We start from the raw sequence: 22,350 nt of genomic DNA, 5'->3' as shown, positions 1-22,350 counted from the left end.
TTAGAGTAATACCAGAATAGTTTAGTTCACAGATGAGAATACAAAGGAATGAGGGTCTATTTATAGGTGAGGAAGGCCACTAACTGAGTCCAACTGAGTTCTAGAATTTTCCAGTTTTCAATTTGGCTGAATTTGGACAAGTTTTGGACCACTTTGGCTCCCTTTTTTATTTGGTTTGATCTAGGAGAGAGGAGAGATAAAAATATCTTATTATTTTTGAGTTAAAATCTCATCCACACATGTGAAATAGGTGCCACCTTGAAGGGCCCCCTTTTCCTTACCCATGTGTAAAAAATGAATGATCACTCCAAAATATCTCATTTTTTTATTAATACTTCATAATTTTTAACTAATAAACCTAGTACTTAGTCAACTCTTCATCTTATGTGGGCATTTACTCATTTTTGGGTATTTTCTTTTATTCTTTGGATTTATCTCATCCCAACACTTGGACTAATCTTATTGGTCCATAGGAACCTTAATTCGACCATAATCAAAAAAAATTCGAAAATCTTAACACTTAGGCTAAGGTCTTCTAAATCAATTTTTATTAATTCCAATTGCATCTTGGAATATTTTTTTTGATTTTCTATTTCAAGGAAACTTTTTTTTTATATTTGTAGAATTTATTTATCCAAAAATATCCCAATATTTATTTACCACTCTCTAAAAAATTTTATCTCACTAGGCAAAACAAGGAAAAATAATATTTTCTTGTATTCAGAAACATAGAATGATTACAAGGGATTGAAGTAGAGGCTTAATCAATATTCAGCCCGAGGAGGAATCTTACAGACAAAATCCCATGAAAGGGGGTTCCATGAAAGTTTGTCACGTGAGAGTTAATGACGTGAAAGGGGGTTCCATGAAATAGAGTCCCGTGAAAGGGGGTTCCATGAAATAGAGTCCCGTGAAAGGGGGTTCTGTGAAACGGAGTCCCGTGAAACTTATGGAATTCCATGAAAGGGAGTTCTGTGAGAATTTGTGATGTGAAAGTTAATGATGTGAAAGGGGTTTCCATGAGACAGAATCCCATGAGAGTTGGTCTCATGAAAGGGAGTTCCATGAGATGGAATCCCGTGAGAACTACAAGTTCCGTGAAACTATAGGGAAGCGTGAAGTTGCAAGTTTTTGTTGTTTCGTGAAACTACAGTTTCATGGTAATTTTGTGAGGTTGCAGGTCTTTGTGATGTTAATATTTTTATGTTTTAGTTTATCAAAAGATTCAATGTGTGCAAGTGATGATACCGCAAGGAATGTTTTAGAAAAAATAGAATTCGGACGATACTAATGCACATGATGATCATAGAAATAGAAATAAAAATAAAAATAAAAAAGAAAAAAAGAATAAGAAAAGAAAACGAGAAATGGTCCAAGCTCCCACCTTAATCAGTGAAATGCCAATTAGGGCTGGAAGAACCGAGGAAGGTGACGCACAATTGAAAGCGAGAGCTCAAGGCATTTTGCGATGGAACACGCGATGCAAAATGACAAAAAAGGAAAAAGTTTTTGAATTTATAGCACACCCGTCAAATCGGGCAGCTGCCTTAATGAAGAATGCCATGTGGCATCTTGCAATTGGCCCGTTGAGAAGTGACCATTTCACGGCATGAACTTTTTAGGATTGGCTCACAGCGTGAACTTTTTTGGATTGGCTCACGGCGTAAACTTTTTCGGATCATGAATGTGCAAGATTGATAACTTCTTTTTTTTGTCCATGCTCAGTCATTCAAACATGCATCAAATGAGTGAATGATACCCAGTTTACCTTGTGTCCATTGGGCAACAAATGGATACCTTCATCTTTTATTGCCATGAAAACTAAGGTGACACCTTGGCACTTCTGGGTAGGTGTTGCTGCATGCATTTTAGCTCCGTGTGGGAGTTTTTGATTCTTCCTTTTCCTTCCAATTGAACAATATTATTACTGGTCCTATGGTTTGGGGTGTTTATCTGTGTCCCTTTGCTGAACTTCTCTGTTTCTACTTTTAGGGTCTTTGTCCACCTCCTTGATCGAAGTGGTTACTGACATTGCTTTGGCAACCCTCAACCCATCTTGTTGAGTTTTCTTCTTCCTCCATACCAATGTTTGTGCAATTTTAGCATTGGTTTTAGTTGGGAGTTGGTGCTGCATGCTTTTATTACCCTTTCCTTTATTATCAAAATAGTTTGTGATGAACGGTGGCCGCTAAGCGGGGTTTGGGAATCCACACTACCTTATTTCCTTTGTAGTATCCCTGCGCCCGTATAGTAAATCCTTTTGGACCCATTGCTCATGAATGCCTTGTGGGATGTTGGTATGTCTGGAGTATTGCCAACCTGCTTGTGAAGGCCAATTCTAGATTTTGGCCCCTTTTTTAATCTTTCTTATTGTCTCCGTATTATCCTTCTTCTCCTCCTTGTGGGGCTGGTTATTGAGTTGAACCTTGGGCACAAACCTTGGGCACCCATTTCCGTGTACCCTGTGACTTTGGACATTATTCGTGTAGGGTTTGTGGAACTGATGCTTTTTCTATTTTATGAGTTGATGTCACCGTGCTTGGTGCTGCTACCTTCTCACTCATGGCATGTTTCCATGTGTTTGTCAGGATCTATAAGGATATGGACATGACATTGTCGCCCTCATTCAGTAGTGTTGTCCTCTTCTCCCATTGGATATTACATTTACTGGTGGAAATCTAGGATTGTCCTAGGATCATTTCCTCTTCCATGGAACTTGCAGGCATGACAAACACCTTTCCAACCAAGGAATTATAGAAATGTTAACACTTAAAAATCCCTCAGCTTTCGTAGTTATTATCAACACTACATACTTGTGCATTGGTGGGTTCAAGGTGTGGTCTATCTAAGGCTACCCATGTCTCATATGAGATCAGGTTATCACTTGATCCCATATTTATTAGTGCAATGCTCGTTGCATAGCCTTTAGTTGTAGACAGTTCCACCCTTAGTCATGCTGGCTCAATGTTCAGCTCCTCTTTGTCCAAGAGAGTCAAGGAAGCCATGTTCACATTTAACATTCTCTTTTGGAGTAATTGTTTAGCTTTGGCCTCTCTTGCCTTAGCCTCTTCTTGAGCTTGCTAGATTTTTTCCTTTGCGAGCTGTTTTTGTTGTTTTAAAAGATGTTCTTGCAAGAGCGTCTCTTGGGTCAATGGTCCAAAGTATTTTTTAAGTTTGCTTCTATTGATGTAACCCTCCATTTGTACATCGTCAATCGTCTCAATTCTAACCGACCCCCCTGAGGTGTGATCTCAGACACTCGGAAGGGTCCTAGGCCTCTGTATTTGAGTTTCTTTTTCCTGTTGCTTCCTACAGCATACATGAGGACAAGGTCCCCCGTTTCTAGTTCTTTCTGTTTCAAATTTTTCTCGAACCAATGCTTCTTGCGTAGTTTCTCGACCATGAGTCCATGTGATGCAATCAACCTAGTCTCATGAAGCTTCTCTAAATTGATTAGCCTTTCAGCTAATGCATTCTCCGTTAGACATTCTTGCACTGCAATCCTCCTTAAGCTCAGAACACTAGGTATTCCGTAGGCATTACTACCTCAACACCATAAGCTAGATGGAAGGGAGTGTATCACATCACTACCTTATACGATGTTTGGTAAGCCATAGGGCCACTGTCAACTTATTCCCAGTCCGTTCTTCGCGAGACTTGCTTCTAAGGTTTTGGTCAAGATAGTACACAAAATTTTGTTTATACTACTCTGACCAGTAGCCTATTGTGGATAATAAGGTGATGATTTCCGATGGACCATTAAGAATCCAACAAGTAAATGATCAATCACCTCATTAATAAAATGTGAGCCCCACGATCACTAACTAATTCTAATGAGCAGCTGAATCTCAAGATAATTTGCTCATATAAAAACTTTGCTGCTGTTGTTCGTGCATCAGCTCGCTTTGAGGCTCCAGCTTCTGCATTTGGTGAAACAGTCCATGGCCACACGATCACATATCAAGCTTGTGATGGATGTTCCACTGGACTAACTACTCCCCATTTTTCGAAGGGTTGTCTTACAATAATAGAGGTGAGTGGCATCTTGTCCCTTTATTGGGGGATAGCAAATTGCTGACATTCTTCGCACCTTTTAACAAATTTTATGGCGTCTGCGAACAACGTAGGCCACCATAATCCTGCTTGAAGTAACTTGGGAGCCATGATCTTGCCAGCAAAATGCCCTCCTGCTATCCCTAAATGAGCTTCATCCAATATCGTGAGACGAACTCATCTTCTCGCTCACATCTTCTTAGGACATTGTCTTTACCCAGCTTATATAGTTCTCCCGTAATTAATTGATAAAGTACAGCAAGCTTGATAAGCCACCGCATTTTATATTTGTTCAAGGGTGTTTCCTTTGTGGAAAAACATGAGCTAGATAATCAGATATCTCCTTGCTCCATTCGGGTACCATGTCCACTTTGAACAAACAAGCATCACATGGAGATCATCTTCAACACACCAGTTGTTTGCTGGTTCCCCATTTGGAATTCTTGTCGGCTAACACATGTTGTGTCTCTTTTCTTACCGTAAACTATAAAGTCGAATTCCAACAGTAATAGCAACCATCGTGTGATTCTTCCCGTGGTGCAAGGCTTATTCATCAAGTATAATAAGGCTTGATGGTCCACGAAGAATACAAACTTGTTGGCAAATAGGTAGTGGTGATACTTCTTGATAGCGTAAACCATGGCCAATCCTTCTCTCTCTATGGTGGTGTAGTTCACCTCTGTGACCAGATAGTTCAATTTGAACTCACCGGGTTGGGCTAGTACGCATCCAATAGCAAAGTTTGATGCATCAATATGCACATGAAATATGAGGTCCTAATCGTGGGTTGTAGAACTGGTGCGCTGGTTGGCCAATGCCTACTTCAGTCGATCATATGCTTCCTAGCATTTCTCAGTCCATTCAAAGATAATGAGTAGCTTGTACAATGGCCTGGCAATTTCAGCATAGAAAATTATGAAGCGGTGGTAATACCCCACGTGGCCCATAAATCTTTGTATACCTTTGTAATTAGTGGGCGGTGGCAACTCCAATATGAACTTGACCTTACTATCATCCGTGGATATATCGTTCTTTGAGATAATGTGTCCCAATATCACACCATGTTTGACCCAAAATTGGCACTTTAAAGGGTTTAGGAATATACGATATAATCGGCATCGCTTGAACACCTTCTCAGATGGTTTTCTCATGAAGAGTGTGCACACAGATCATCAATGAATACCGCCAACCACTTCTACAAGTAGTCTTTGAAAGCTGTGCACATCAATCATTGGAATGTTCCTGGGCATTAGTGAGACCAAAGAGCATGACTTTATATGCAAATGTCCCCCACATTGTATTGAAAGTTTTCTTATGCTGGTCTTCTAGTGCTATTGACACTTGAGTGTAGCCTTAAAATCCATCCAAGAAGCTGTAAGCTTCTTCACCAGCCACTCTCTCCAAAACATTTTTTGTATAGGGTAATGGATAATGGTCTTTCCTAGTAGCTGCGTTAACCTTTTTAAGATCGACACATACCCTAAGTTTTCCATTATTTTTTGGCACTATTACAATTGGTGACAACCAATCCATGTGTGTTGAGATATCGAGCTCAACTAGTGCTACGAGGATGGACATTGATGACCCGCCTGGGTGATAGCTTCCGCATCTACACCACTGGCATGGTTGGTGAGATTATGGGTTATATGTGGCCAGTGGGATGATAGGTTATATGTGGCCAGTGGGATGATAGGCTATGTGGCCAGTGGGATGATAGGCTATGTGGCCAGTGGGATGATAGGCTATGTGACAGCCATTTTGGATTACTAGAGACTGGCATAGTTATAGCTCCGGCTCATTTAGTCGGGTTCATATTATGGAGGACCAATCCTTGTATGTTGTAGTAGATGAGTACTAGCCCATATAGTGTGTACTCTTATCTTTATGTGATGTTGGTTGAGTAGAGAAGAAGAAGATAGAAGAAACTCAGCTATCCATCTTGTGTGTGTGTGTTTGCTTGCTAGGGTTTGAAACTCTCCCTCTCCCCCACATTCTGTTTATGGTATCAGAGCATGGTTTGTGTGAGAGCTAAGGAGGCAAGCAAGAGGCAAGAACAAGCAAGGAAGGAAGCGGCATGCAAATAAAATTCCTAAGATCAAATGGTGGGGGAGAATATTTCTCCAATGAGTTCAGTGATTTCCTAGGAAAGCAAGGAATCAAGAGGCAACTTACGTGCAGGTGCACTCTGCGCAATAGAATGGTGTTGCAGAGAAAGGAAAAACAGGCACATTACAGAATTGGCACATGCCTTGATGGTGGCTGAAAAGAATATGCCACATTACTTTTGGGCAGAAGCAGTAGCAACTGTACATTATGAACAGGACACTCACTACACAGCTGTTCATGGTATGACTCCTGAACAAAAGTTTACAGGCATAAGACCGGATGTGTCTCACTTGAAAGTGTTTGGGTGTATTTCATATGTACATGTTCCTGATGAAGTGAGAACAAAGTTGGATCCAAAGGTAGAGAAATGCATCTTCATTGGTTATGCTATGGAGAAAAAAGGTTATAGATGCTATAACCCTACCGATCGTGAGATGTGAGTAAACAGAGATGTTGTCTTCGTCGATGAGATGAGTAGCTGGTATGAACCAATAGTGAAGGCAATAGAAGATGCAGATATAAGAAGTTCTGATGCTGCACCACATGTAGAGCAGCATCACAGGTGCTATGTGGACCTGGGGAGTCCTCAAGCAATGGATCCAATGTTAGCCCATGGTCAGGCAGGTTGAGGAATGATGCAGATATACATGTATCATGGAAAGGGAAGGAAAAGGTAGATCAATCTTTTGTGCCTGATCTGTCAAACAGGTCACTCATATGTGGATGGTGACTCTAGTGGCTCTGAGAGCAGAGCCTTGATGAGGAGGAGCTTGGCATTCCATATGTGAATACTCTGGGTGTAAGGGAAACCAGGGTTTTTTTGACGACAATTAGCAGTGATCCAGGTGTATGTAGGTCTACGAGGGTTAGATACCCTGTTGATAGGTTGAGATATGATGGATATACAGCCCATCATTATGCTTACATGGTAAAAGAAATAGAGGAGGTTGATCCCACTTGTTGCTTTGAGCAGGCAATTGGAAATAAGAAATAGGAAGATACCATGGATGAGGAGATGGCGGCATTGGATGCAAATGCAACATGGGAGTTAGTGCCTTTGCCTAAGGAAAATAAGGCAATTGGATGTAAGTGGGTGTATAAAGTCAAGCACAATGCTAATGGTTCAGTGTGAGCAGGTACAAGGCAAGAGGGCTATGCGCAAATTTATGGCATAGACTATGAGGAGACATTCAGCCCGGTTGGCAAGAATGGCAACCCCATGAGAGCTGTCATTGCTATGGCTGCAGCGAAGGGTTGGTCTTTACATCAAAATGATGTAAAAAATGAAGAAGTGTACATGATGCAGCCACCAGGTTTATGAGAGTGATGCACATCCAGATTTTGTATGCAGGTTATGCAAAGCCTTGTATGGCTTGAAGCAAGCACCCAGAGCATGGTCAAACAAGATCGGGGAGTATCTTGTTACCATTGGATTTCAGATATCCAATGCAGATTTTTCACTATATGTGAAAAAGACAGATAGAGGGATCATGCTATTAGTCATCTATGTGGGTGACTTGATTATTACTGGTAGTGATAGTGATGCACACATACATGATGTCAAGATGCTTTTGAAAAAGAAGTTTGAGATGAAGGATTTGGGTGAGCTACAGTATTTCTTGGGCATAGAGGTGGTGAGATCACCTCATGGCATTTTGCTATTATAGAGGCAATATGGCTTGGACATATTGTCCAAGTATGGTATGACAGACTGTAAGCCTATTTCATTACCATTGGAGCAGAACACAAAGCTTTCCGCCAGATACAAGTGAGCTTTTGGAGGACCCCACTACATACATGCGCATAGGTAGTTTGATATACATGACTATTACAGGGCTAGACTTGAGCTATGCTATTAGACTTGTGAGTCAGTTTATGCAGGCCCCTAGAAAGCCACACTTGGATGCAGCTAGATGGATCCTTAGGTACATAAAGTCCACAGTTGATTATGGACAATTGCATGGGTACACAGATGCTGATTGGGCTAGTAGTATTGTAGATAAGAAATCTACCAGTGGTTTTATGTTCTCATTTGGGAGTGCTACTACTATGAGTTGGAGCAGTAAGAAGCAGCCAACATTTGCCTTATCGAGTACAGAGGCAGAGTACAGGGGTGCTGTATGGCATCTTATGAGGTAGCTTGGTTTCAAAAGCTACTTGTGGTGACATGGGAGAGCCCGTGGATAGGGCAGTTGTCATATATTGTGACAACATGAGCAGCATACAATTGGATAGGTTAGATCATGCTCGAATGAAGCACATTGAGGTGCATTATCACTTTGTGAGGAGGGAGAAGGTTAGCAAGAGATGTAGATCTGGTATATGTCAGCACACAGAGGATCAGGTAGCTGACATCTTCACGAAGGCATTGGGCACAGAGAAGCTCTACAGGTTTAGGAGCTTACTTGGAGTGGAGTGTGTGGAGTTGCGCTCGAGGGGGAGTGTTGAGATATTGAGCTCAACTAGTGCTACGGCGGACATTGATGACCCGCCTGGGTGATAGCTTCCACAGCTACACCACTGACATGGTTGGTGAGATTATGGGTAATATGCAGCCAGTGGGATGATAGGCTGTGTGACACCCATTTTGGATTACTAGAGACTGGCATAGTTATAGCGCTATCTCATTTAGTCGGGTTCACATTATGGACCGACTCTTGTATGTCATAGTAGTTGAGTACTAACCCACATATAGTGTGTACTCTTATCTTTATATTATGTTGGTTGAATAGAGAAGAAGAAGATAGAAGAAAATTCAGTTATCCATCTCTCTCTTGTGTCTTGCTCTCTCTTGTGTGTGTGTGTTGCTCTCTCTTGTGTGTGTGTTTGCTTGCTAGGGTTTGAAACTCTCCCTCTCCCCCACATTCTCTTTAATGTGTTCTATCTCATAGATGAAATCTACAGCAATGAGCTTTTCTATTTCCTCCTTTACAATTTTTGCATACTTAGGATTCATCTGGTATGGTTTCTACCTAGTTGGATTTGATCCTTCCATGATTGGAATCATATGTTGCACTACCTCAGGTGGTACAACATATGATTGGAATCATATGTTGCACTACCTCAGGTGGTACACCCTTCATCTCCTTGTAATTCCAAGCAAAACACTCCTTAAATTCCTTAAGAAGGGCAACGAGCTCATCTTCTTTAGCCAAAGTCAAGTCCTTAGCAATGTATATGGGTCTGGCTTCCACCCCTAGTCCCGTAATATCAACTTCCGTCGAGCCATTATATGATGTGGATAGCCCATCCTCCTTAACCATTTTTGCCATCAGTCGGACCACTTTCCATTTGTCAACAGTGTAGGTTTTGAAGTGGTTGGGTACTAAGAGCAAGTTTGGTTTATCCTCATTTTCACTTTTTGTTTTAGCCATGACCTTTCTAGCCTCACATTCAACTTCTGCCAAAGCTTTATTCCTTTTTTGATGTCAAGCTTTCATAAGCTTAGGTGTTTCTGGCTCTTCAAGGGTCGATTTCTCCTTGTGTTTTTCCTCCAGTGATATCTTACTCAATTCCTCACCCGAATCCTTGGGAATTTCATTGTGTACCTTAGTGGCCTCAAGGTATCTCAGCCACCACGGGGCATCCGTGGGTTTTCTTCGTAATATGGCATTTCATCGGGCAATATATCATTTCTGTTTTCTCCATCTTCTGAGACATTGAGCGTTGGTACAGCCTTGTGTTATGGTCCCTTCTATGCTAGAGGTCTCCTCTTCTGATTCTTCATCAATGGTTTGCCAATTAACCATATAGACAGTGGTCGTAATAAGGGACAGTTCCAAATTCCACATACTGGGTCCCCTTGGGTTGCATCGCATCTATGGTAGCTAGCACATGCATCCAATTTTCACTGAAGTCCAGAGGAGGAAGTGATGCATACATTTCCATTTCCTCTTCTTCCTTGGAATTTTCCATCGTGGGCTGGCATATTTGTACAAATGTGGTCCACTCCATTGTGACTGAATCATTACCAAACAATTACCCTTCCATGGGGTGTGCTTTCCATGTTCTCAGATCTATCTTTAAAATTTGCAAATCCCTATGCACATACACGTGATCTAATGCCCGATCATGCACCAATTTGGATTCCCTCATGAAGGGTCTCCCCAATATTATGTCATATGAGTCAGGTTGGCATAGGAAGTCCATTACCACAAATGTATGATGGTAGCAAAACGTAAAGAGTTTGAGTTTTACATTCCTCAGAAGTCCAATGGGCCTTGAAGATGTTCCGTCAGCCATTTTAATGATTAGATGTACCCTTTTTAGATTGGGTTTTCCCTAATTCTCCCAGCAACGTTTTGTGATGATGCTAACCCCGGTCCCCCGCCCCACCATCCACCAGGATAGCCAGTGCCTGGTACCCGCCATGATGAATTAGGATTGTGGCATTTGTGTCGTTGCTTTCATAAGAACGTCCTACTTGATTAAGTGGTATCTTAACGACTCGAGTTTTCCTTATGTGTCTTAGGGTTCTTTCTGCCAGAGGTGGCAGAACCTTCTCTGTAGTATTGGCTGGCCTTCTACCTATTCCTTCATGTCTGTCCATAGGGTTGGTGAACTGCGTAGCAGTTTCCCTAATGGTATTTGTACAAGCATGGACAGTATAGCCGCGAGACTTCCTATGTCTCTGGGTTCTCTGGTGATTGATGAAAGATCCCTACCCGCACCACGCAACGAAATTGGGTGGGGGTGCTAGCAGAGTGAAAGTAGCACTTCTTGCGCAGGGCAGAGCCTCTCACTCGGGGCCTCGTCGCCCACCCCACGGATATCCAGACAAGAGACTAATCCCTCAATTCTTCCAAAACTGATCCCAAAAAAACTTCCCTTGCCCAGAAAGCATGTGCGAAAATCACATCACATTCATCACATCACGATTCACATGACATCACATCCATTCTCATCCCATATCATTCATTCACATCCTGATTCATATGACATCACATCCATTCACATCTCATATCATTCATTCACATCCCGATTCACATGACATCACATCCATTCACATCTCAAATCATTCATTCACATCTCGATTCACATGACATCACTTTCATTCACATCCCATATCATTCATTCACATCCCGATTCACATGACATCACATCCATTCACATCTATCCATTTTACATCACATCACCTCCATCCATTCACATCCATCATATCACATCCATTCACATCCATCACATCACATTCAATTAATATCCATCACATTCACATCCACATATATTCTTTCACATACACGTCTATATCCGTTCTTTCACATACATCCACATCCATTCTTTCACATACTCATTCACATCCATTCTTCACATACTTATTCACATCCATTCTTCTCATACACATCCTTATCCATTCTTTCACATACTCATTCACATCCATTCTTCTCATACACATTCACATCCATTATCATCACATACATTCACTCACATCCCATATCATTCATTTACATTCTGATTCACATGACATCACATCTCATCCATTCATTCACATTTATCTCATTCACATCGCATCTCATCACATCTATCCACATCACATTCTCATCACTTCTATTCATATCACATCCATCCATCCATTCATTCACATCTATCTGATTCTCATCACATCTATTCTCATCACATTCGTTTAAACATAGAATTTAAGAGAATTTCTAATTTTTGATATAAAGATTCTTTACGTATCTATTTATGCATAAAATCAACTTCAGTGGGAATAACACTTTTAACAAAATTCTTTTATGCATCTATTTATGCATAAATTTAATTTTAAGAAAAAATGACACTTTTAAAATAAAAATAAATCCTTTATGCATCTTTCTATGCATAAAAATAATTTTAATGAAATTAACACTTTTGGAATAAAAATAAATCCTTTATACATCTTTCTGTGCATAAAATCAAAATTAATGAGAATAACTCTTTTGAAATAAAAATAAATTCCCTTATGCATCTTTCTATGCATAAAATCAAAATTAATGAGAATAACTCTTTTGAAATGAAAATAAATTCCCTTATGCATCTTTCTATGCATAAAATCAAAATTAATGAGAATAATTCTTTTGAAATAAGAAAAAATTCCTTTAAGCATCTTTCTATGCATAAAATCAAAATAAATGAGAATAACTCTTTTGAAATAAAAATAAATTCCTTTATACATCTTTCTATGCATAAAATCAAAATTAATGAGAATAACTCTTTTGAAATAAAAATAAATTCCTTTATGCATCTTTCTATGCATAAAATTAAAATTAATGAGAATAACTCTTTTGAAATAAAAAATAAATCTTTTATACATCTTTTTGTGCATAAATTCAATTTTAATGGGAATAACACTTTTGAAATAAAAATCATTCTTTTATGCATCTTTCTATGTATAAATTCAATTTTAATGAGAATGACACTTTTGAAATAAAAACAAATCTTTTAGAATGCACAAACGGAAGGAATTACTCTTTTAGAATAACCTAATGATAAACTTTAGTTCCACAAAATTTAAGAAAATTTTGCCATAACCTCCTTTGTATGGCTGACCATTTCTCAATTTTAACATTCAATTTATGACTTGAATTAATCCAATTTGAATTCTAATATCTCTAATACTCCATTTTCCAAGAATCGAGAGTAAACAATGAAAAGAGTTTAATCAATCTTTTAATTAAACTTTCTAGGATTAAGAAAGGCTGAATTGTAAAGAAGAGAAGGGGGTGGCCTTTCCATGAAGGCATAGCATCAGATTTTAATTCAAACATTTACAAAGCATAAAATTTAAGAAAACCATAGATTTAAAATTCACAATAAGTAAGAATTAAGCTTACATGGAACTTGTAAGCTTTCCTTTGGCTTGAGGGATTGAGGGTTGTACTCTTGTTTGCACAACAAGAGTGGCCACCAGTTCTTTTGGAGAGGATTTAGTCAAAAACAATTGAATTATCAATTGAATTCAATGTATATTTGACTCTAGGGAGGAGTAGATTAACAGTGCATAAACACTATTAACCCTTTTCAAAGGGGGAGGCTTCTATTTATAGGAAAAAATGAGCCTCTAACAAAGCAAACTGATTCTAGAATTTTCCAGATCAGTTACCATTTTTGGGTCTGTTTAGCTCACCTTTTGGATCTAGTTGAAACAGGAAAGAGGAGAGATGAAAATATCTCATTATTTGTGAGTTTAAAACTTATCCACACATGTGAAATAGGTGCCTCCTTCATGAGGGAAATTCCCCACACTGAGGTGTCAAAAATGCATCATTTCCTCTAAATATCTCTTCTTTTTTAACTAATAAACCTTGTCCTTAGTAAACTTATGCAAGTATTTACTCATTTTTGGGAGTTTTTTCTTTTATTCTTCAATTTATCTCCTCCCTACATTTGGATTAATCTTATTGGTCCATAGGAATCTTAATCCAAAATTTTCAAAAAATCTGGACCCTTAGGCTAGGTCCTTTTTACCTATTTTCAATTTATTCCAATTGCACACTGGAAAGTTCTTTTTGAATTTTTGTTTTAGGGAAAATCATTTTAATAAGAAGGGATATTTTTCCATCCAAAGATATCTAGAAACTGAATTACCTTTCTCTAGAACATTTTCTCTCTCTAGGCCAAAACAGATAGAAATAAGATCTGTTATTATTTTGAAAAGGGGATTGATTACAATGGGAGAAACTGGACATCTTGAGGGGCTGGGGGAGGAATCTTACATCCTACCTCACTTAAAAAATGCGAGATGTCCTCATCTTACAGGTGGAGTATGATCTCTTTCATCTTCTTCTTCTTCTTCAATCACTTCCAGTGTTACTGCCTTGGAAGTGGACGGCCGATTTGGGAACAACTCTCTTTGACTTCCCCTATTCTGAGGCAGAGGTCTTGCATTACTTTGGTTTGAAACTGCGGGTTGGCTGATTTTGGTGGATAGAAGGAAGGAGCTGAAGTTTGGAATCTTGATCTTTGATTTCCGTGCCCTGAAAACCTTCATCCAAAAGGAGTTGGACAATCCATACTGCGATGTCGAAATCCTTGACAGTTATAGCATTTCACTCCCTTATTCAAGGGTGAACTTCTGAAGTTGAATTCTAGGGGATTGAGTTTCGAGAAAAGGACATTTCTTCCATTCTGAAACTTCCCATATACTGGGCTTGACCCTGATATCTCTTAGGCGATGAAAGGTTGGAATCACCTTCTGGAACTAAAAACCTTTAGAAAGGTGATGGAGCTGGCTTTGGTGGGACATTGACATCAAAGGTCTTGGAGAAATCCTTCGCCATCCGCACTTCTTGGCCATGGAAACTGGCTTGGCGTTCTTCACCAAAATATTCAAAGGTTCGTTCAGTCCCCGAATGAACCTGGCCATCAGCTGTTCTTCATTCAACGGTGGCGAGTATTTGAGGAGGAGAGAGAATGCTTGGTGATATACTTCAATAGTTCTGCTCCCCTGGGTTAACTTTAAGAATTCGTTCATATTTGTTTCCAAAAAGCCGGGAGGACAGAACCTCGTCCTTAGGTAAATTTTGAGATCATTCCATGTTTGGGTATTCCGATCCAGACAGTTTGTCTCGCAGTGGTTTCTCCATGCCACTTTGGATGTTTCTACTATCTTCAGCCTTGCAAGAGTCATTTTGCTCTTCTCATTGTACTCAGTGACATCAAAGTACTCTTCCATTGCTTCGATCCACTTCTCCACAGCCTTGCACAAGTTTTTCCATTCACGCTTGAAAGGTCCAGGATGCGAACTATAAAGAGTTTTACAAACATCCAAGTCAAGCTCTTCCTCATCGTGTTGGGGGTTATCATTTCTACCACGACGACCTCGATCCATGTTCCTATCAATACGAAAAATCTTGTTAAGTCCCTTTATTTATGATTCAAATCCGATTTTTGATTCATATAATTCTGGGGTTCTTTAGATAGGTCGGCTCCCCACAGAATTGTGGGATAAAGATACTCGCCATATCAGATAACAATTCATTCAAAACATATCATTCATATCTTTTACACAATAATGGTCTATTAGACTGAGATTTCCATCTGAACAGTACTCCATGGGGGATTTCAATTTTATAGATTTTTAATTTGTCATCCCTTAACTTGATCCACTGTGTCAAGAGTTAACACTAGCAATCTGTCAGCACGATCCACTAATCTCATAGTGATTTGCTGAAGTCATTATCATCATTCTAGTTACAAACATCAACACAGGGACTCATCCCATTCATCCTCATTGTGGTTTTGCTCAGTTTATTGCTTTTAAACCAAAAATTCAGGAATCATCATTTTTCAATTAGAATCCAATTCAACTCATCAGTTCTCAATCAGAATTTTAAAATCATATCAACCACATTCGAATTCATCATTTGGATAGCATTTTAGCTTTAATTTCAAGATCTTAGATTTACTCGTATATACTGCTAGTAAAGAGCTATAGTTATACCCTCGGTATATACGGGTAGTCACGGTCCTTGGAACTATAAGGTAAATACCATCATGTCTAGGCCTCAAGCAAGTCAAGGATTCCATACAATTGCAGTACTTCCATTTGAAGACCCAATTATCAAGTTAAGAATTTCATTCTGAATATCAATTTGTATGAGTTTCATCACACAATTCCAATCTTTTACTGCTACTTCATAAGTTTATGACATTTTTGGCTTCTCCGTTGATCCACTTTAGCCAATTTTCTCTGATACCAGCTGTGAGATCCCTGTCCCCACCACGCAACAAATTCAAGGGTGCTAGCGCAGTGGAAGTAGCACTTCTTGCGCGGGGCACGGTCCCACACTCGGAGCCTCGCCCACAAATATTCGGACAAGAGGCTAATCCATCGGTTAATCCAAAATTGAAGCCAAAAATTGTCAAGAGTTAACACTAGCAATCTGTCAGCACGATCCACTAATCTCATAGTGATTTGCTGAAGTCATTATCATCATTCTAGTTACGAACATCAACACAGGACTCGTCCCATTCATCCATTGTGGTTTTGCTCAGTTTATCGCTTTTCAACCAAAAATTCAAGAATCATCATTTTTCAATCAGAATCCAATTCAACTCATCAGTTCTCAATCAGAATTTTAAAATCATATCAACCACATTCGAATTCATCATCTGGATAGCATTTTAGCTTATAATTTCAAGATCTTAGATTTACTCGTATATACTGCTAGTAAAGAGCTGCAGTTATACCCTCTCGGTATATACGGGTAGTCAGGGTCCTTGGAACTATAAGGTAAATACCATAATGTCTAGGCCTCAAGCAAGTCAGGGATTCCATACAATTGCAGTACTTCCATTTGAAGACCCAATTATCAAAATAAGAATTTCATTCTGAATATCAATTTGTATGAGTTTCATCACACAATTCCAACCTTTTACTGCTACATAAATTTATGACATTTTTGGCTTCTCCATTGATCCACTTTAGCCAATTTGCTCTGATACAAGCTGTGAGATCCCTAACCCCACCGCATAATGAATTCAGGGGTGCTAGCAGCGGAAGTAGCACTTCTTGCACCGGGGCAGGGTCCCACACTCGGAGCCTTGCCCACGGATGTCCGGACAAGAGACTAATCCATCGGTTCATCCAAAACTGAAACCGGAAAAACTTCCCTTGCCTGGAAAGTCAGATCAGGGAAAAGATTGCACCTGGATCATAGAGACCAACGCTTTTTTCCTCATTGAGAGGCACAGCCGTTGATTCTTTTCCATAGAACAGTTTTTGTCTGGGATTTACTTCATCTATTGTACCATAAGAGAATTGAGTCTCAATTTAGGGATCCATCAGTCCAGCCCATGGGTTAGCCAACCGCCCAACCACTGTAGTGGTTTACTTCATCTATCGTACTATACAGAAATTGAGTCTCGATTTAGGGATCCATCAGTCCACAGCCTAACCCCATCCAGTCCCATGGGTTAGCCAACCACTGTATATAGTGATGGGATCCAATTAGGAATTTTGGTTAGGTTTTGTCCCGGGTACTAGGGAAAAGAGTTCCTAGGCCACCTAGTCGGATATTCATGCAAACTTAAAAAACTAGTCACACCACTTACATGAAATTGCCTTTTTCTCAGCATCATCTTTAAAAACAATCATTTAATGAAACCATTGTCTCACTGATCATAATCCTCAAAATCTCCGGTTGAATCCTTATTTCCAATCATTCGTTCATCGGTGTATCTATGGCATCGGCAACCAGAACGCTCATCACCTGACCACTCAGGGGCCTTTTCGATAGTTCCTAGCTCATAGTAAATCCACAATATATTCACATATCAAAATGGAAACTCCGTTGAGAATCAGCAAGATCAACCAACGGATCCATATATAAAAGGGCCATGGACTCATCCGTTGAGAAGGACCAGCAAGGTCAATCAACCAGATTCATGCCCGAATTCAGAAAACAACTCTTACTCCTTGTTCCAATATCTTCCACGATGCACGTGTGGGTATCATCGGCAACGCAGAGCCCGAGCACCGTATGGTCAGCACCCTCTAGGATCCTTCGTAGGTGACCTAGTGCTTCACTCAAAGGTGGCTTCCTTGGTCCCTCATCCACTGTACCGGAAGCTCACCATTTTATTCAAACCGAGGTTGGTCAAGACCTCGGCTGACCTTGTGACCTTGCTACGTTAGACGTCCTCCGTTGACTCTCCGTCAGCTATTGCAACTTTATCAGCTAGGTCTCCATGACCTTAATCACAAGACGATCAAAACGCTTCCCCAGCATTCTTGACATAAAACAGTCATTTAAAAACAGGCCATAAATACAGTTTCTATACAAACTCTCGTCTTTCCACAATAATCAACATTACTTAATCCACATTCATTTCATATAAATTCCCATTCTCATTCAATCGCATCATTTTCCATCTCATCACTTCTTTCCTCAAATATCCTCATCAGATCTCATCCACTCACATTTACCCATCTCCACATCTCATCACATCATATTCATTCAATCGCATCATTTTCCATCTCATCACTTCTTTCCTCAAATATCCTCATCACATCTCATCCATTCATATTTACCCGATTCGCATCATATCACATCACATTCATCACATCACGATTCACATGACATCACATCCATTCTCATCCCATATCATTCATTCACATGCCGATTCACATGACATCTCATCCATTCACATCCCGATTCACATGACATCAAATCCATTCACATCTCATATCATTCATTCACATCCCGATTCACATGACATCACTTCCATTCACATCCCATATCATTCATTCACATCCCGATTCACGTGACATCACATCCATTCATATCTATCCATTTTACATCACGTCACCTCCATCCATTCACATCTATCCATTTTACATCACATCACCTCCATCCATTCACATCCATCACATCACATTCAATTCATATCCATCACATTCACATCCACATATATTCTTTCACATACACATCTATATTCGTTCTTTCACATACATCCACATCCATTCTTTCACATCCATTCTTCACATACACATTCACATCCATTCTTCTCATACACATCCTTATCTATTGTTTCACATACTAATTCACATCCATTCTTTCACATACTCATTCACATCCATTCTTCTCATACACATTCACATCCATTATCATCACATACATTCACTCACATCTCATATCATTCATTTACATTCACTCACATGTCATATCATTCATTTACATTCTGATTCACATGACATCACATTTTATCCATTCATTCACATCGCATCTCATCACATCTATCTACATCACATTCTCATCACTTCTATTCATATCACATCCATCCATCCATTCATTCACATCTATCTGATTCTCATCACATTCGTTTAAACATAGAATTTAAGAGAATTTCTAATTTTTGATATAAAGATTCTTTACGCATCTATTTATGCATAAAATCAACTTCAGTGGGAATAACACTTTTAACAAAATCCTTTTATGCATAAATTTAATTTTAAGAAAAAATAACACTTAACACTTTTACCAAAATCCTTTTATGCATCTATTTATGCATAAATTCAATTTTAAGAAAAAATAACACTTTTAAAATAAAAATAAATCCTTTATGCATCTTTCTATGCATAAAATCAATTTTAATGAAATTAACGCTTTTGGGATTAAAAAAATCCTTTATACATCTTTCTGTGCATAAAATCAAAATTAATGAGAATAACTCTTTTGAAATAAAAATAAATTTCCTTATGCATCTTTCTATGCATTAAATCAAAATTAATGAGAATAACTCTTTTGAAATAAAAATAAATTCCCTTATGCATCTTTCTATGCATAGAATCAAAATTAATGAGAATAACTCTTTTGAAATAAAAATAAATTCCTTTATGCATTTTTCTATGCATAGAATCAAAATAAATGAGAATAACTCTTTTGAAATAAAAATAAATTCCTTTATGCATCTTTCTATGCATAAAATCAAAATTAATGAGAATAACGCTTTTGAAATACAAATAAATTTCTTTATGCATCTTTCTATGCATAAAATTAAAATTAATGAGAATAACTCTTTTGAAATAAAAAATAAATCTTTTATGCATCTTTTTGTGCATAAATTCAATTTTAATGGGAATAACACTTTTGAAATAAAAATCATTCTTTTATGCATCTTTCTATGTATAAATTCAATTTTAATGAGAATGACACTTTTGAAATAAAAACAAATCTTTTAGAATGCACAAACGGAAGGAATTACTCTTTTAAAATAACCTAATGATAAACTTTAGTTCCACAAAATTTAAGAAAATTTTGCCATAACCTCCTTTGTATGGCTGACCATTTCTCAATTTTAACATTCAATTTATGACTTGAGTTAATCCAATTTGAATTATAATATCTCTAATCTACTCCATTTTCCAAGAATCAAGAGAGTAAACAATGAAAAGAGTTTAATCAATCTTTTAATTAAACTTTCTAGGATTAAGAAAGGCTGAATTGTAAAGAAGAGAAGGGGGTGGCCTTTCCATCAAGGCATAGCATCAGATTTTAATTCAAACATTTACAAAGCATAAAATTTAAGAAAACCATAGATTTAAAATTCACAATAAGTAAGAATTAAGCTTACATAGAACTTGTAAGCTTTCCTTTGGCTTGAGGGATTGAGGGTTGTACTCTTGTTTGCAACAAGAGTGGCCACCAGTTCTTTTGGAGAGGATTTAGTCAAAAACAATTGAATTATCAATTGAATTCAATGTATATTGGACTCTAGGGAGGAGTAGATTAACAATGCATAAACACTATTAACCCTTTTCAAAGGGGGAGGCTTCTATTTATAGGAAAAAATGAGCCTCTAACCAAGCAAACTGATTCTAGAATTTCCCAGATCAGTTTGGTCAATTTTTGACCAATTTTGGGTCAGTTTAGCTCACTTTTTGGATCTCGTTGAAACAGGAGAGAGGAGAGATGAAAATATCTCATTATTTGTGAGTTTAAAACTTATCCACACATGTGAAATAGGCGCCTCCTTCATGAGGGGAATTTCCCACACTGAGGTGTCAAAAATACATCATTTCCTCTAAATATCTCTTCTTTTTTAACTAATAAACCTTGTCCTTAGTCAACTTATGTTAGTATTTACTCATTTTTGGGAGATTTTTCTTTTATACTTCAATTTATCTCCTCCCTACATTTGGATTTATCTTATTGGTCCATAGGAATCTTAATCCAAAATTTTTAAAAAATCTGGACCCTCGGGCTAAGGTCCTTTTTACCTATTTTCAATTTATTCCAATTGCACACTGGAAAGTTCTTTTTGAATTTCTATTTCAGGGGAAATCATTTGAAAAAGAAGGGATATTTTTCCATCCAAAGATATCTAGAAGCTGAATTACCTTTCTCTAGGCCAAAACAGATAGAAACAAGATCTGTTATTATTCTGAAAAGGGGATTGATTACAGGGGGAGAAACTGGAGATCTTGAGGGGCTCGGGGAGGAATCTTACATCCTACCCCACTTAAAAAACGGGAGATGTCCTCATCCACAGGTGGAGTATGATCTCTTTCATCTTCTTCTTCTTCTTCTTCAATCACTTCCAGCGTTACTGCCTTGGAAGTGGACGACCGATTTGGGAACAACTCTCTTTGACTTCCCCTATTCTGAGGCAGAGGTCTTGCATTACTTTGGTTTGAAACTGTGGGTTGGTTAGAGGGTCTACCTTTGTGATTTCCCTGATTTTGGCGGATAGAAACCTGAATACTCAGGAAGGAAGGAGCTGGAGTCTGGAATCTTGATCCCTGATTTCCCTGCCCTGAAAACCTTCATCCAAAAGGAGTTGGACAATCCATACTGCGATGTCCAAATCCTTGACAGTTATAGCATTTCACTGCCTTGTTCAAGGGTGGAACTTCTGAAGTTGAATTCCAGGGGATTGAGTTTCGAGAAAAGGATATTTCTTCCATTCTGAAACTTCCCATATCCTGGGCTTGACCCTGATATCTCTTAGGCGGTGGAAGGTTGGAATCACCTTCTGGAACTAAAAACCTTTTGAAGGTGATGGTGCTGGCTTTGGTGGGACCTTGATATCAAAGGCCTTGGAAAAATCCTTTGCTATTCGCACTGCTTCAGAGCCATGGAAACTGGCTTGGCGTTCTTCACCAAAATATTCAAAGGTTTGTTCAGTCCTCGAATGAACCTGGCCATCAGCTGTTCTTCATTCAGCGGTGGCGAGAGGAGAGCGAACGCTTGGTGATATACTTGAATAGTTCTACTCCCCTGGGTCAACTCTAAGAATCCGGGAGGACAGAACCTCATCCTTAGGTAAATTTTGAGATCATTCATGTCTGGGTATTCCGATCTAGACGGTTTGTCTCGCAGTGGTTTCTCCATGCCACTCTGGCTGTTTCTACTATCTTTAGCCTTGCAAGAGCCATTTTGCTTCTCATTGTACCCGACGATGACATCAAAGTACCTTTCCATTTCTTCGATCCACTTCTCCACAGCCTCACCCAAGTTTTTCCCTTCACCCTTGAAAGGTCCAGGCTGCGATTAATGAAGAGTTTTACGAGCATCCAAGTCGAGCTCTTCCTCATCAAGTTGGGGGTTATCATTTCTACCACGACGACTCGATCCATGTTCCTATCAATATGAAAAATCTTGTTAAGTGCCTTTATTTATGATTCAAATCCGATTTTTGATTCATATGATTCTGGGGTTCTTTAGATAGGTCGGCTCCCCACAGAATCGTGGGATAAAGATACTCGCCATA

Source organism: Cibotium barometz, chromosome 2, assembly GCF_041138505.1.
Source record: "Cibotium barometz isolate CiBa-2024 chromosome 2, ASM4113850v1, whole genome shotgun sequence".
NCBI lineage: Eukaryota > Viridiplantae > Streptophyta > Polypodiopsida > Cyatheales > Cibotiaceae > Cibotium > Cibotium barometz.
This window is presented reverse-complemented; position numbering follows the sequence as displayed.